Source organism: Podarcis muralis, chromosome Z (genome assembly GCF_964188315.1).
Source record: "Podarcis muralis chromosome Z, rPodMur119.hap1.1, whole genome shotgun sequence".
In the NCBI taxonomy this organism is placed as follows: Eukaryota; Metazoa; Chordata; class Lepidosauria; order Squamata; family Lacertidae; genus Podarcis; species Podarcis muralis.
Window position 1 is genome coordinate 23,449,786 of NC_135673.1, and position 15,865 is coordinate 23,465,650.

Consider the following 15,865-nt stretch of genomic DNA (forward strand, 5'->3'; position numbering starts at 1 on the left):
GTAATCATTCCCTCAGTAATAAAGACCTTTCATTTGAATCCTTTGCTGGAACTGGCTGGCTGTGAAGAAATCTTTGTTCTGAAATAAGTCTCTGGTCTCCTTCCAAGTCACTTTACTGAAGCCCATCTCCCTGCTACGATTCTTTCCCTCTCTTCTTGCTTTGCACTTACTGCTTTTGAACTGTGTAGAAAGTCTCCAGCCGCAAAAGACAAAACGTAACTGAAGTTTCCATTACTTATTTACAAGCTCTTTTTGCCTTGTTCTATTACAGGCCTCTCAAATGGAATTCCACAAGTGTCCATTACATTGGGGGGGGGCTTATCAGACTGCAACAAGAACTACACAGCATCTATTTATTACATCAATATGCCACCTTCTTATGACACAGCTCAAGGTGTCAAAGATGGAGTCCCTAGGCAGCCAATTGGTGCTTCCCATCCAGGCACTGAGCAGATCAAGAATTGCTTAGGCAGGTGCCTTCAAGCTGTGCTCAAGTCAAACTCAAGTATGGTCATGTGTCTGCACATGTGTTGCATAGCTGTCAACCTTCCCTTTTTTTGCAGGAAATTCCCTTATTCCAGCGCCGTTTCCCACTGCTATCCCGGATTATTAGATATCCTGTAGACTGTCCCCGGAACAGGTGAGGCTGCTGATCCGTTATTTTCGAGGCTGCTGATCCCTTATTTTCAAATCTGAAAGTTGACAGCTATGATGTGTTGCAACCTTGCAACCTGGACTCTGTACAATTAACTTAAATATTCCAACACATCAGAACACAGAAGAAGCTGGTCCCTCTCATTTGTTGCCTAATCCTATTGTTACACTGGTCAACAGGACTGCAGGTGTGTCATGCAACTGGTGAGGAATGGATGATGGCTAGCAGGACCCAGGAGTAAAGTGAATAGCTCAGTGAGAAGCCTAACGTGTTCGTTCTCTCTCTCTCTCTCTCTCTCTCTCTCTCTCTCTCTCTCTCTCTCTCTCTCACACACACACACACACACACACACACACACACACCTCTTTCAGAGACATGCATTTGTGTGACAGTTTGTAAAGTTCTTGCACGCTATCAAAATGCCCAGCATCACAATACAGTATTGATAATTACAGCTTATCTGAAGTACTGCCTGCCCCTATATAGACCTATAATATCACTAAGATTATCTGGGGAAATTCTGCTTCTGGCAAACCCTACAGAGTATCATGTGGCAGTGACCTGAAAACAGGCAATTCCCACTATTGCCCCTGTATTATGCAATTCCCTTCTTTCTACATGTAAATGAAGCAGCAACCACCACCTGCTTCAGATTTCTTGTGCGAAGATTTATCTTTCTGCCTTAGCTTCTCTGACCCATCAGATGAGACCCTGCTTTTCTTTTTTCAAAAATTCCCCGAATTCCTGTTATTATATGATTTTATGTTATTGCTTCACTGGCTTCATGTTGGATTTTTGCTTTAATGATATCATTTATTGTTTTACTTTGCGCACCACTTTATTTTTTAATGAGCCATTTATAAATGCTTTTAAATAAAGGAATAAATCATAATGGGAAGGCTCTTAGCCTTATTTTCTTTGCCCGCTGGGGAGAAGGAAGAAGGTCAAGGGAGGGACTGTCTTTCCCTGCTCGCCCCCAGTCAACTTTAAACTTTACATGTATAAATAGTTTAAGCCCTTTAAAATTGTAAAATGCCTTGGAAGAAAGGTGGCATATAAATGCAATGAATTAAATAAATAAAAATTGCTTGGCCTCCCCCACCCCCTATTTGCATGTATTAATTAAAGACTCGTCGACTCTGATAGCCTGGAGGCAGGACAGGCTGTTCCATCCCTTTCCCTAAGTCAGTTTTCCCTCTGCAATACTCTCCCACCCATCATTTATGCAGGAATCTACCTTACATCAAGTTAGACTATTTGTCTGCTTCGGCCTTCCCCAACCTGGTGCTGCCATTCCATTAATCTCTAACTAGTAGTTACACCAGTTAGGGACCAAAACACTTGGAGGGTGCTGGCCTACTCTGTCTGCAGTGGATCTCCACAACCGGTGGACCTGCATGATCCTTCTGAATGGAGATTGAACCTGAGGCCTTCTGCATGCAAAGCAGCTGCTCTACCAGTGAACAGTGGCCCTTCCTTTATTTAGAAGACAGAACAGATGAACAGACAGAGCAGTTTCGGATAGCAGGAGCACACATGTGACTGCCTGATTCTTCATTTTGCTGCATTTGCCATTTTCATAATCCACACATTTCCCAAATATCTTCATCTCATCCTGCATCTCTGGATGCTATTCTGGGAACGTGCAGAATCAGTTCCATTGCTTTTTTTGGCTGGTGTGAACTTTCCTCGCCCCCATTTAAAATTATTGCAGATTAGCGCTGCCTTCTTCAATAGTTTTTAACAATGCTTTCCTGTTTCCCCCCTTTTAATTGTTTTCCCCCCACAGAAATATACAAAGAACGTGACTTAAAAATATGAACAAAATTCAGAACATCACTTAAAGCAGAAACGAAATCCAGTTCACGAAACTAGTAGGCACAGGAAAAACCACACAGGAGTTATTCTCTATGCGGTATGGTATAAAGATAACAAATGCTACAGTTATTCCTACTGCTACTACAGCATAAACAAACTGAGAGTTCCACAAGGAACATTTCTCTCTGCACATATGGAAGTGGTGGCAGTGGGAGAGTAACATCAATACATATATCAGATATTTACTTTGCTTTCTCTTTGTCTTTTTATCCTTGCTTGCGTTGTCCTCCCCAACTCTTTCAAAAACTGATTACAAAAACTGGATTACAAAAGGCCTCCTGGTATAACTGCTTACGAGAAATCATCCACTGCAATTTTTAAATTGGTGTTTGTTTGTTTGTTTGTTTTTACTGATTCTCTGAGAATATGAAGCTCTTAAACTGGGAAAGTGGGGGTAAAGCACCCAAGTCAATATCTCCTTACCCCACTATCCCAGTTTAGGAGCTTCACATTCTCAGAGAATCAATAAAAACAAACAAACAAACAAACAAACAAATGCCACTTTAAAAATTGCAGTGGATTATTTCTCTCTATATATGATGGTGTGAAAAAGGCAGGCAAGGTGCCGTCTTCCTGTGGACTTTCCCACACAAGTTGTCCAGGTTACTACTATTCTACTGTACTAACACTAGTGGGCTCTGCCATGGAGCATGGATGGGATTCAATTGCATTTTTGTCCCTTTTAGCTCTATGCTCCTATGGACACTGTTCCACGATGAATTTGCAGTGCCCTGGCACAGTTTAGGAAGCACAGGAAGTTGCCTTGTACAATCACGCCATTGGACCATTGGGCTCAGTGTTGTCCACACTAGGCATGGGATGCCTGTGGCCCTCCAGACACTATTTTCTTTTTCAATCTATTAAATGTCAAGTTGACATAAACAGTGTTTTTAAACATAGATTCTATCAGCAAAGTTAACTCAACATAAGCCTTCATTTTGCCTAACTTGCACCTAAACTTCAGAAGGGTGGGGAGATGTAACAAAACCCATCAAAAAGGAAGAAGAGGAGGAGCACATCTATTTAAGCTTAACCTCCTGCTCATTATATTTTGTTTAATGTAATGGAAAGAGTGAACTCACATAAAAATTAAGATTTACAGTCAGGCAAAAGAAAAGATTTAATGATTAAGTGGGCTTTTCAGTCGTAGCTATTAATAATACCGCTAAAGTGTTGCATACTTTATGCCCTTATATAAAGTTGTTTGAAATTAGTTAGATTGGAGATTATTGAAAATATATCTATATCACTGCTTTGAAATTGTGATTACAAAGTAGTAGTAATAATAAAGATAATGCTGGTTGGATTTATCTTGTTATTTTTTTGACAAGTGACTTCCTCTACTTCCCTTTCAGGTGATATCTCAAAATTTCCAGTCCTAGGTAACTCCGTTCAGTTTAACCATAGAGAAGATAAAGCAACTCCCATCAGCCCCAGACACCAAGGCCAGTTGGTCCCAGGGTTTCAGTCTGGGTCTTTCCTAGCTTTATCTCCCTTGAACTAAGTTACACCACTGTGCCATCTAACTCAGTGTTGTCTACACCAGGTGGGCCACCAGATGTTATTTGATGATTCCTGTCGGCCCTAGCCAGCATGGCCAGTGGTTAGGGTGATAGGAGCTGTAGTCTAGCAAACATCTAGAGGCTCACAGGTCCCCCACCGCTGCTCTACACGCTGACTGGTGGCGGCTCTCCAAGTCTTAAGACAGGATCTTTCCCAGTGAGGACTGAACCCAAGAGTTCTACAGGCAAAGCATGTGTTCTACCACTGAGTTGCAGACCTTCCCTAAAAGAAACTTGATTCAAGCCACTCTTTTCAGGCCTGAGGGAATCCCACCCCCAACATCTGTAATGCTGTAAATCAGCCTGACCTTCCCTAACCTGCAGCTCTTCAAACGTCATACCAAACTATTGGCCATGCTGCCTGGGGCTGATGGGAGTTGGAGTCCAACAATATCTGGAGGGCACCAGGTTTGAAAGACAGCTATAAATATTCAGAGGTTGGACACAGTGGAGGAAGAGGCTGAGTTCACGTACAAACGCCGCTGCCCCCTCAAAAAAGCCCTTAAAGACGGCTACAGTTTATTGAACTGACATTATTTTGAAAACAATTTCTCATCTACTGTGACTACTTGATGGTTAAGTTTTAAGAAAAGTTGGAACCATTTGCCGTAACTACAGAAGAATGTATTCCTGCAATTACTGCCCTCAACTCAAGGGGAAATGCTGTGGCTAATGTTAAAAGCGTGAGAAATTCACCAGCGCTGGTCCTACATTTCACGTTATTTCCCTTTACTGCTATAAATAATTGAAAGGTCTGTGGAGAGAGCCCATCAAAATAGCAAGTCTGAAGAAAAGCTGAACTAGGGCTTGCTACTTTTCATGTTCAGAACCTTTGGGAATGGAGCAGAGCAAAGCAAGACGCTTGCTGACCTTTTTGCAAATTTCAGGGGTGACAATTTACAAGTTTATAGCAGAACGAAAAGGGGAATGGAAAACCCAGTGGTATTGGTGATGAGAACTGTTTTTTCAAACCTTCCAGTAAATTAATATCCATTTATTTTAAAATTATTATCTCATTATGTTAGCAAGGGTTCTCTCTCTCTCTCTCTCTCTCTCTCTCTCTCTCTCTCTCTCTCTCTGTGTGTGTGTGTGTGTGTGTGTGTGTGTATTAGATATAGATACATATTTCTCTTTCTCATATGTGTCTCTCTCTCTGTGTGTAACATTTTGCAGATGACAGTGATCAAAGCAAGAAAAATATGCATGCCTTAATATCCACCAGCAAGCACTATATGCATGGATACATATATTAACAGGCATATTCAGTTACACTTCATGCACTCATACCTTTAAAAAGCCCACATCCATTCAACTAAGAAAGGAGTAGCCAGTGTCAACCCTTCCAGATATTTTGGGTGACAACGCCCACCACTCCACTTGCCATGCTGGCTGTAGTTGTTGGCAATTCGGAGTGCAAGAACATCTGGAGAGCACCACAGTGGCTACTTACTGGGAAATGAAGATATTTCATCTCCACGTTTAGATGCACTGCCTATACAATTCATGATGACTTATTACCACTTCCACAACCAATGATTAAAATATAATACAGAGGATTAAACTTTAATTGAAAATGGGAAAATTAACATTTTCATCTGAGAACATGTAGCTGTTTCTTGGGTGGGGGAGGAATTGTAGCTTTAAGTTTCTTTCGGAAGACTTTAGTTCTATCACTGTTATTACAACTAGGAGTTTTCTAAATATTTCCCTCTGAGACAGGTTATCTTCAATACTCTTTCTTACACATCTAGTTTTTGACTCTATGCCCTATGGGCATAGCCATCCATCCCCTGTAAAGAATGTAAGACTAAAATACACAAACCAAAAAATAATTAATAATTATTAATAAAATGCATTAGTTGCCTTTTTGCCATGGCAACTTAAAGCAACCTACAATATTTTAATTAAAAACCACAGACATACATTAAAACCAGTTTTTTTAAAAAACCAATCTAAAAGACATTTTAGCTTTTTAAAAAAATGAAATTAAGACATCCCACCCACCCAAACAGGCCATAGATAATTTAAAGCCTGATGAAAAAAGAATGTTTCCATGTCAAGAGGGGCCCCCACTTGTAAACTATTGATTTTAAAGTTCCAATCATGGAATACTGAAAAAGAGCACAGTAGCTGAGAACCTGAGAAAGAGTTGGAATGTTGATTTTGCTGGGTTAAAGACCTCACGCAATATTCCTGGGAAAGAAGCCCACATCAGTAAAGGTTCCCCCCCCCCCGCCCCGCACCAAAGTTAGAATTAAGCAAAGCCAGTTGTCTTACTGCCTCGCCATTCTCATTTCTATGTTAGTTTTGCATAAATCAACAAAGCCCCATCATTTGCGGGAAATATATCTTCTTCAGTAAAAGGGGCCTTACTGAAGGCCTTGTTGCCTTTACACAGCAGTCCTGAAAACGAATCCTTAGACAGGATATTAATTATCCAGCCTTCCAATGCAGCCAAAGCTATTTAGCTCTGGGAAACAAAGACCTTACAAATACAACTGTTCCAGAGTCTTGGAACAAGGAACAGCGTAATGGATGCCAGAAGAAACCCCAGACTGTCAATGTGGTGCCAGCAAGCAATTCTTTTCGAATCTCAGAATCATCAAGAAGCAATTTACTTCTGATGCATTTGATTGGGTGTTAACCTTCCTCATTGGTTTTAACAGAACAAAAGCTGTACAAAATTGGCAACTAATTCTGACATTTTTCTGGGAGCAAAGCAGTGGACAGGTTCTCTGCTGGCCTTCAACCTCCAAGGTCTTTTGGAAACATGGGTGGGGCTTAAGGCAGTGGTGGGTGGGACCAGAACTAAAAGCAGGTGCAACACTCCCCCCCCACCTGTTTTTCTCTGTCTTTCTGACACCTCCCCCCTCTCTCTTCACACTCACTTCTCTCCCATCTCTCTTTCTGTCACCCCCTTTTTTTCTTTCTAAAATCAGGGTCATGAGGGGTCAACGTACATTTACTATTTCTGCAGCAGGGTCCCAAGAGGGTCACTGTCTCCAGCATTCTAAAGCCATCTAGCGCAACAAAATGGGAGCTTTTTAGCCACTGAAAAGTATTCTCACCCTTTGAGCTGATTGGAGCCAATCAGAGTGAAATAAGGTGAGTCAGCCACTGAATGTTGGCTCTGACAGTCACTCTAGGTACATGGGAAGGCCTCTGAGGAGTTGTTCTGTATGCTCCAAAGCTAAGCATTTAGGAGCACTGAAAACACAAAGTGCCACGGTTTAAAGAGAATAGAGTGCAAGTTCTGTTTCGTACAATGGGACTCCAAGGGAACCACAACTGAAGTCACTCCAAAAGACTATATTGGAGTACTCCAAACCATTTACCCAGCCATGTGAACAGAAAATAGAAGGTATGTCTGAAGGGCAACACATGGAGAGCTGCACTGATTGTTGCAATGCATCCCTAATTATCATTGTTGTATAAATATAAGATCCCTCTTGCAAAGCAAATGCTCTTCCACTGAGACACAGGCCATCCCCACAGTCAGATGGAACTCGCTGATGTGTGTGAGATGCCACCAGAAGTCAGGTTCCAAGGCCGGGGGCATGTCCGTGATGTCATAACATCAGCGCACTGGGCACCCATAACCTGGGGGCCAAGTTGGCTCCCCTGCCCCCTGCCAAGTCCACACACTCCAACTACGTAAGAAATTCTGCTTACGTACTGCTGTATGTGCACAGAGCTCTTCCATGTAAAGATGAACTCTGGATTTGGCCAGGATTCTTCCCCACTCCTTCTGAGGAGGATGTTGTTGTTTGAAGGAACAGACCCCAGAGGAACGTGGCAGTGCTATGAGGTGGGGGAGGGATTTTGTGCTCACCTGCTTTCCAACATTTTTTTCAATAAGTGGAGGGCAAAGGAGCATTTTCATTTGCCATACCTGAAGGGACTGCCAATAATCTAAGCTACAAGTAGATGGATCTTGGCAGGTAAAGGGTGTGTGTGTGTGTGTGTGTGTGTGTGTGTGTGTGTGTGTAAGAGAGGGGGGCAGGCAGATAGAGAAGGGGAAAGGCAGACGTTTTAAAAGGGGAGTAAGATACCTGTCAGGTTACCTGCTTTTGTGCTGATATTTAACAGAGTGAAAAGAATAAAATCTCCCTGCTGCAAGAAAGGCAGATATTAGCAACAAGCATGGCGGAAGGAAGATAGTTGCAGACTACCAATAATAATAATAATCATAATAATCATAATAATACCAGGGCTGTAGCATGCTGGAGATGGATGATGGAGGGAGGGAGAACAGGAGTTGGGAGAAGCCAATAATAGATGAGTGGGAGGTTATAGTGATTATCTGCCAAAGATATGAGAATTTCAGCAGCTTTGAAAAATACCAGATGGTGGTAGGAACCTCAAGAGTCTCATAGAAGAAGCAACACAGCACATAGTTCATATTCACCAATTATTGGTACCACTTATCACTAAAACCAGCCTTCCACTAGAAGAAGGCAAGGTAGACAAGCAAATACCTGTCAGTCAGAGGTGCAATCTTGCACCTAAGATCGAGGGGGACATGTCATGTTTGTGGGACATCGAGTGCGCAATGCGCAACACATGTGCAATATGTCAGATTGTCGGGAGGAGGCTGAGCATGGAGCCCAGCGTGGTGTTGCTTCCTTGCTCGCGCTCAGCAGGAGCCAGCCACTGAACCACCCCACGCTTAGCTCCATGCTCAGCCCCCCCCCCCCGCCCCCTCAATACTGAGGGGGCCTGGCCCCCTGCCAGCCAATACTGAAGGGGTCCGAAAACACCTCCACCCCTAGGAGTTGGCACGCCTGCTGTCAGTTCATACATGCAGCTTGTGTAAACTGCTACTCTCACACTGGTAGCAGATACACAACTGTCCTAATTCCTGTGGTGGTGATGTGATAATGGCTTTCCCCACACCATTTGAAAGATGGTTGGGTAATGCCTTCATTGGGACCAACTTTCTATCTAATGAACCAGCACTACTACCTGCCATTTTTATTTACTCTTCATAAAGATTTAAGAGTATGCACATGGTACCTGCCCTGCAGGCTTCTATGGAAGATCCCCCAAAGTGCCAGGCCCCTTCATGTACAAAGCACACAGAGAGGACTGCACTTCTCTCCAACCATGTTATGCAAACTCTCAAACCAGACTCACATACACAGGCATTTTGCTATTAAATTGGAGGCTTTCCCCCCCTCCACCTTTTCTTGCAGCAGGGAGGGAAAATATTACAACAGGTTAGCAATGTTGAATTTTAATGTTATAAGCCGCCCTGGGACCTTAAGGTGAAGGGCAGGTAATAAATAGGCAAATAACAACCTGCCTCACATTCTGCCCCAGCAAGGTGGGGGGGGGGGGGCAAGCAGGGGCAAGTGTGGAATAGGGAAGCAAACAACCATTGTGATTAGAAGTATCTGCAACTGTATATTTGTACACTAGTTCAGCTTGGCTGCAATGACTGAGACAGAAGAACAGCATCAGCATCTGACAGTGAGGGCAGTCTGAAGGTAGCCTCATGATTTGAGGGTTCCCATGACAGTAGCTGTCACTGAGCCCAGGAGGTGCGGGTCAGGTTAGATCGCACCAGAATTTGCAAATATACACCTTTTCAAGAACCCGTACCCAGACTATTGTCAAGCTACATGCAAATGTTTCTTAACAACGGTAGTAAGGACTAGAATGTCATCTGACTGTCTCGGTAGCGAAGCTCCTGGTTCAGTCCCTGCCCTTTCCCTGAAACCCTGGAGAGCTGCTGCCAGTCAGTGAAGGCAACGCTGCTCTAAATGAACTGATGGCCTGACTTAGAAAAAGACAGTTTTCTGTGCTCCATCTTCCTAGTATTCCTCCTTGCCCATTTGCCCTGCCTGCCTCCTCTCTGCTTCGCTGGCACCCAATCATGCAGCAGGCAATTCTGAGCCAAAGCCTCATTAGCATGTGATATAAAAATAGAAGTGCATTTTTGCATCTCACCCTCACAGCTGATCACCCAGCAGCATGAACACAGGAGTATTAAGTATTTATATGAAAAGGAAATTAAAGGCAGCGCCACAGGGGCTTCTTCTGAAGGCAGGATGTACAGAGAGAGGAAATGTGAGCCTCAGTCCCAGCATGCATTGCACAGCTCAACAAACCCGAGATTCTCCTTCCTCTCTGCCTGCAGTCATAGAAAAGGCATTTTATTATTGTGCTTCCCTTTTCTCCCCCTTGCAAGAACTAAATAAAAGAAATTAGATATTTTTTATGACTATTATATTATTTTTTCCTCCAGTTGTAACACAGGAAGGACTCAGCAAATCTCTTTCAAAGCTTGTGCACAGAACCTTGTTTCTATATGACATGTGAATATTAGTACAGATAGATATGAATATCTCTATCTCCATCTCTATCTCTATCTCCATCTATATATCTAATCATCATCTATTATACAGTGGTACCTCAGGTTACATAAGCTTCAGGTTACATACGCTTCAGGTTACACACTCTGCTAACCCAGAAATAGTACCTCAGGTTAAGCACTTTGCTTCAGGATGAGAACAGAAATCGTGCGGCAGCAGCCCAGCGGCAGCAGTGGGAGGCCCCATTAGCTAATGTGGTGCTTCAGGTTAAGAACAGTTTCAGGTTAAGTACGGACCTCCAGAACAAATTAAGTACTTAACCTGAGATACCAGTGTACTTCTATCTGATCAATATTACTATTTCCAGGGAGGCCATTATATGAATAAGTAAATAAATGCAGAAAAATCAGAGAACAGAAAAACAACAAAAATAAAGAACAACAAAACAGTGAAGGTTTGAGGAAATAACTATCCACCTGAAACCAAAACCATATACGCAAGCAAGTCTTCCTAGAGGCCTGATTCATAAACTTTCCTTAAAAAAATAAAGTAAATGTTATATACAGTACATTGTCTCAAGAAAAAAATAAAATGGGGACATCTGGAGGAAGGCCTCGAAATATGACCTTTGTGTGTGTGAAAGCTTCTGTGGAAGGTAGTGCTTCGTCAGGTAGCTGGGTCTGCTATCCAAAAGTGCATAGGGCTTTAAAGGTAAATTGGAGCGAGTCTCTTAAGACTTGTGAGGAGAGAGCTCTTCCATACCCTCCAAGTGTCCCGATTTTCCACAGACAGTCCCGAAATTACGACAGCCATCCCAGCTCCTGATTTGATCCCAGAATGTCCCTATTTCCCCCACCAACGCTAAGCTTGAGAAGGAGAAGCCGGCACTTGTCCCAAGTGATATCAGTGGTGGCAGCGGCAGCAGCAGCTATGAGGGGTCATCTGGTTGCCTCTCCATGGCTGCTGCTGCCAGCCTCCTCCCTTGGGCAACTCGCAGCAGCTGCTGGAGAGCAGGTGAGGAGGAGAAGAGGCTGCTACTGCCAAGGCCAGCCCAGCATTACATGCCAGTTCTAAGGGTAGGACTGCCTGGGGCAGGAAGAAAGGGAGAATGGAGCACAAGTCAACTTGATGGGGTTTTTTGGTTTTTTAAAATGCTTTGTGCATCCATGTCTAATCTTGCCCCTTTCTAAAATTTATTTATTGGTGTTTTTGTTTTTCTTTTTGCAAATCTGCCAAAGAATCAAATAAAATAAAATTGGGATTAAGGGGTTTTCTCAGGATGGTGGAGAGCATGGGTGCTGTGTCCTTTTGCTGTGGTGGTGGTGGCCATAAGAAATGGTCTCCGGTGAGGGGGACGACAAAAATGGGATCAGCTGAAGGGGGGCGTGAGAAATGCCCCTATTTTCCTCTGAAGAACGTTGGAGGCTATGCTCTCCTAAAGCCTTCAAGAAAGAGGAGGCCAGAGTGAGCTTTACCTGTACTTAGCTCATGGAGGAATCAGCAAGTGGGGGAAGCATCATAGCTCAGTGGTTACAGCATCTGCCTTGCAGGCATAAGTCCCTAGTTCAATACCTGGCAACTCCAGTTAGGCTCTGTCTGAAATGCTGGAATGCCACTGCCAGTCAGTGTAGACCAGGCACCCCCAAAGTCGGCCCTCCAGATGTTTTGGGACTACAACTCCCATCATCCCTAGCTAACAGGACCAGTGGTCAGGGATGATGGGAATCGTAGTCCCAAAACATCTGGAGGGCCGACTTTGAGGGTGCCTGGTGTAGATAATACTGAGCTACATTGACCAGCAGCCTGACTTGATATAAAGCAGTTTCTTACTGGTCGGTGGCAAGTCACTCCTTTGCTGAAATCAGATTAGAGCCTGTAAGACTTAATAGTTGCCAGCCGTGATTCTAGACCAAAGTCAGTACAGCAGATATTCAGAAACTACTTAAGTGAGTTGACTGGATCCTTTATCAAAATAGTTTAGTTTTCCTCACGACTGAATTCACTGTCTGAGCCATTGTGACAAACTGTCAGAACAGATTTGGGGTCATGTTTTTTGTTTGTTTGTTTTAAAAGACCAAAAGTTAAACCTAGACTTTAAAGGTAGGACCTGCTCTCCTCAGTTTTGCTACTCCCATCCTGTTCTGTCCAAAGGAAACTCAGCAGAACAGAAAACAACTTGTGCTCAAATGCCTGACGTTCAGTAGGAGTTTGTGTCAAACGTGTTAATTTCAGCTTTGATCATTTAGGTTTAAGAATTAAAATTTGTGTTTGTGTGTGTGTGTTTTAATGATGCCAAGTGTTTGGCAGGTATGGCTGCATAGGAACAATCAAGAGCTTAATGTAAGCTCGGAATTGCTCCTTTGCAAGCACGGCTAGCTAACAACACCGATCAGCTGACAACAAACCCCACTGAAATTGGCTGCACTAATGAGTTCCCCATTAGGAACTCCTAAGTGCAGCTAAAGGGGCTCACTTTGTCCATTTGCAAGTATTGCTTAAATCCAAATTGCATCTGCAAATAGACTTCAAAAGTGTGTCCCCCCACCTATTAAAGTTGGTCCTCATGCAGGGGAGGGCATTAAGGATCCAGCCCACTGGCTGGACCCAGTTCCCCACGTCCGCTGTACAGTAATTATTTCCTGACTCAGGAGCAACTACAGGGGAGATTGTTCAATCTTCAGAGAACTCGCTGCAGGAAGGTGTGACAATGGTTCAGTGTGTTTTTTTAAAGGAACAGAAGACTTATGGCAATTGAGCCTATCAGTAGTTATTAACCTTGACGGTCAAAAGGAATCTCCATGTTTGAAGGCATCTTCATCTAAATAACAGATCCTGGCAAAACACAAACAAACAAAAATCAAATGAAGAATGGTTACAGTTATGGTATATGGCTTCCCACAGGTATCTGCCATTTTTAGGAAAAATAATAGACTAGGTATAATGCAGCAGCAGGGATCTATCTACTTAAAATGGGCTACAGGTTGCCCATCTGAGATTGAGAGTCAGCAGTTGAGACCAAGCCAAAGTTTTCCCAATCTGAAAAGAAAAGGAAATGGCACATTGCATTGAGATCTGCCAAGAATCTTAGAGGCTTCTGGCTGAAAATGCAAAAGCATGTAAGTCGCAAAGTGCTCATCATGATAGATTAGTTGTATTGCTAGCTAACCAATCAACCTCAAAATCTTTTTCAGCATATTCAGAGTTAAGGATCCCAGCTCCTTTATACATCTTGGACAGAGTCCATATATTAACACTCATAGATGACTCCCTTTGCTTATGACCCTGACACTAGTGGCTGCCAAGCTTCCAGGGAAAGTCTACTGCCATTTGTTCTGCCTTTCTGATGGCCAGCAGTGATCACAGGAGTTGCATTGCCCCATTTTCAAAAGCTATAAAGGACAGCTGGAATGCCCTTCCTTAACAAAGAGGAAACAGGTAACTGAGGTAAAGTCACCAGCCACACAGAGAAAGTCAAAGTATTCTCATATTCCCTTTACCACACCTGGATTGCCCAATAGTAAAGCAGGGACACACACAAACACATCTTTTGCCCAATGTGGGGCTTGATCCCATGACCCTGAGATTAAGATGCTCATGCTCTACCAACTAAGACATCTCTCAGGGTTCACTGTGCCTGAAGATGACTACTGCCCCCTGCACTGTGAGGGCAGTACTTTGGATAGAGAAGAAATTGTGCTCACAATGCAACATTATATTAAAGAGCTGCTGATTTATTTATTTTATTTTTTAAACCAACACATCCACATACATGGGGGGAAAGTAGAAAGGTGATTGGGGTGATGCAAGCCATTGTTCATGTTTTTGTTGTCCTGCCTTGCCCTGTCACTTAGGCTTGCCCCAAAGGATCCAAGGAATTTTGATAGGCTGCGGCTGCTGTGACAAAGCAATCCTTGTCAAGGGTCCCCCCAGTAGAAGAAATGACAGTTCAAGCAGTTTTAGTTTGTGATATGGATCGTCTAAATCAGTGGTCAGCAAACTTTTTCAGCACGGTGCCGGTCCACTGTCCCTCAGACCTTGTCGGGGGCCAGACTATATTTTGAAGGGGGAAAATGAATGAATTCCTATGCCCCACAAATAACCCAGAGATGCATTTTAAATAAAAGCACACATTCTATTCATGCAAAAACACCAGGCAGGCCCTACAAATAACCCAGAGGTGCATTTTAAATAAAAGGACACATTCTACTCATGTAAAAACACGCTGATTCCCGGACCGTCCATGGGCCAGATTTAGAAGGCGATTGGGCTGGATCCCACAGTCTAAATCACCTGTGTTTGTCATGGTTTCCTGCCACATACAGGCATGAGGCACAAAAGAATGGCACTATGTCATTAATAGTACCTTTGTTTCACTAGTGCTTTCATTGTAGCGCCTCTCTGTGCAATGTTCTTAGAGCCTTTCATGCTTCTAAACTAGTTTTCTGCAGCCTGGTGCTCTCCAAATATTTTGGACTACAACTCTCATCATCCGTGACCAATGACTATGCTAATGGGAGTTGCAGTCCAAAACATGTAAACAGCATCAGGCTGGGGAAGGCCAATGCACACATCTACCTGGGAGTAAGGCCCAGTGAACTCAATAGGTCTTACTCCTGAGTAGACATGTATCAGACTACATTGTTTTGGGGGGGGGGTTGTCCTGTGAGCCTTAACAAAAATAATCTCATAATTAAGTAATTGACCATTCATTACCATTCTAAATCTTATTAGTGCTATGTGCGAATTCTAAAATGTGCAGAAATTTGTGTTTTTTGTCTTCAAGATAAAGTTGTTAAATAAAATTATGTGGAGTATTTTTTCTGAGGGGGGGTAGAATCCAAAGTACCCCCAAAATGGATACTCTAACTAGATGCCCTAAAGATGTTTTGGGCTGCAACTCCCCAGTGGTGCTGTAGTCCAAAACATCTGGAGGGCACCAGGTTGAAAAAGACTGGTCTAAACATTATTATGCCTATGGTTTGTAGTTCTGTCTTCCCCTGCCCCTACTCCCACCACACTTTTTTCATTTTCAAGTCAAGCTGTTCTACATCCATCCGCCTTTATATTTTATTAAGTCAGGGATTACATTATGGGCAGCTCATACTCTTTGCTACATCTCCCTATTTATAGTTTGCCTGTGGCTAATATTCCTGTTTCAGGAACTAAAAAAGGGCTGCTGAGAGAGGACTTACAATGATGCTTGCGCATTTAAGCAACATAACATCTGTTCTGGGAGCCACTGCATCAGTCGCATGATGCTCATATCATATGCTGAGCAAAGTAGAAACATGCACAAATGCACACACTCTTTTGCAAGTTCCTCTCAGCAAGCACTTGGAAAGAAGGCAAATATAGCCCTTCTAGATGCAATCCCCCTGTGGATTCTATTCCACATGAAGCCCCTCAAGATTCTTTTCCGTACATTGCTCTTATAGATTCCATTCCCTGCTAGA

At 43.1% G+C, this 15,865-nt stretch overlaps 1 protein-coding gene across 13 annotated transcripts in view; it reads right to left on the bottom strand.

Annotated features, from left to right (window-relative positions):
* Nucleotides 1-15,865, bottom strand: part of ARHGEF9 (Cdc42 guanine nucleotide exchange factor 9) — a 286,157-nt gene that overhangs the window by 79,143 nt on the left and 191,149 nt on the right. The window contains exon 1 of one of the 13 annotated variants that reach the window (XM_028714594.2): nt 10,048-10,163. The exons of the other annotated variants lie outside the window; for them this stretch is intronic. The gene's annotated coding sequence lies outside the window, so the exon portion shown is untranslated. Of the gene's footprint in view, nt 1-10,047; nt 10,164-15,865 lie in introns of those variants that run through there. 13 annotated transcript variants of the gene reach the window in all.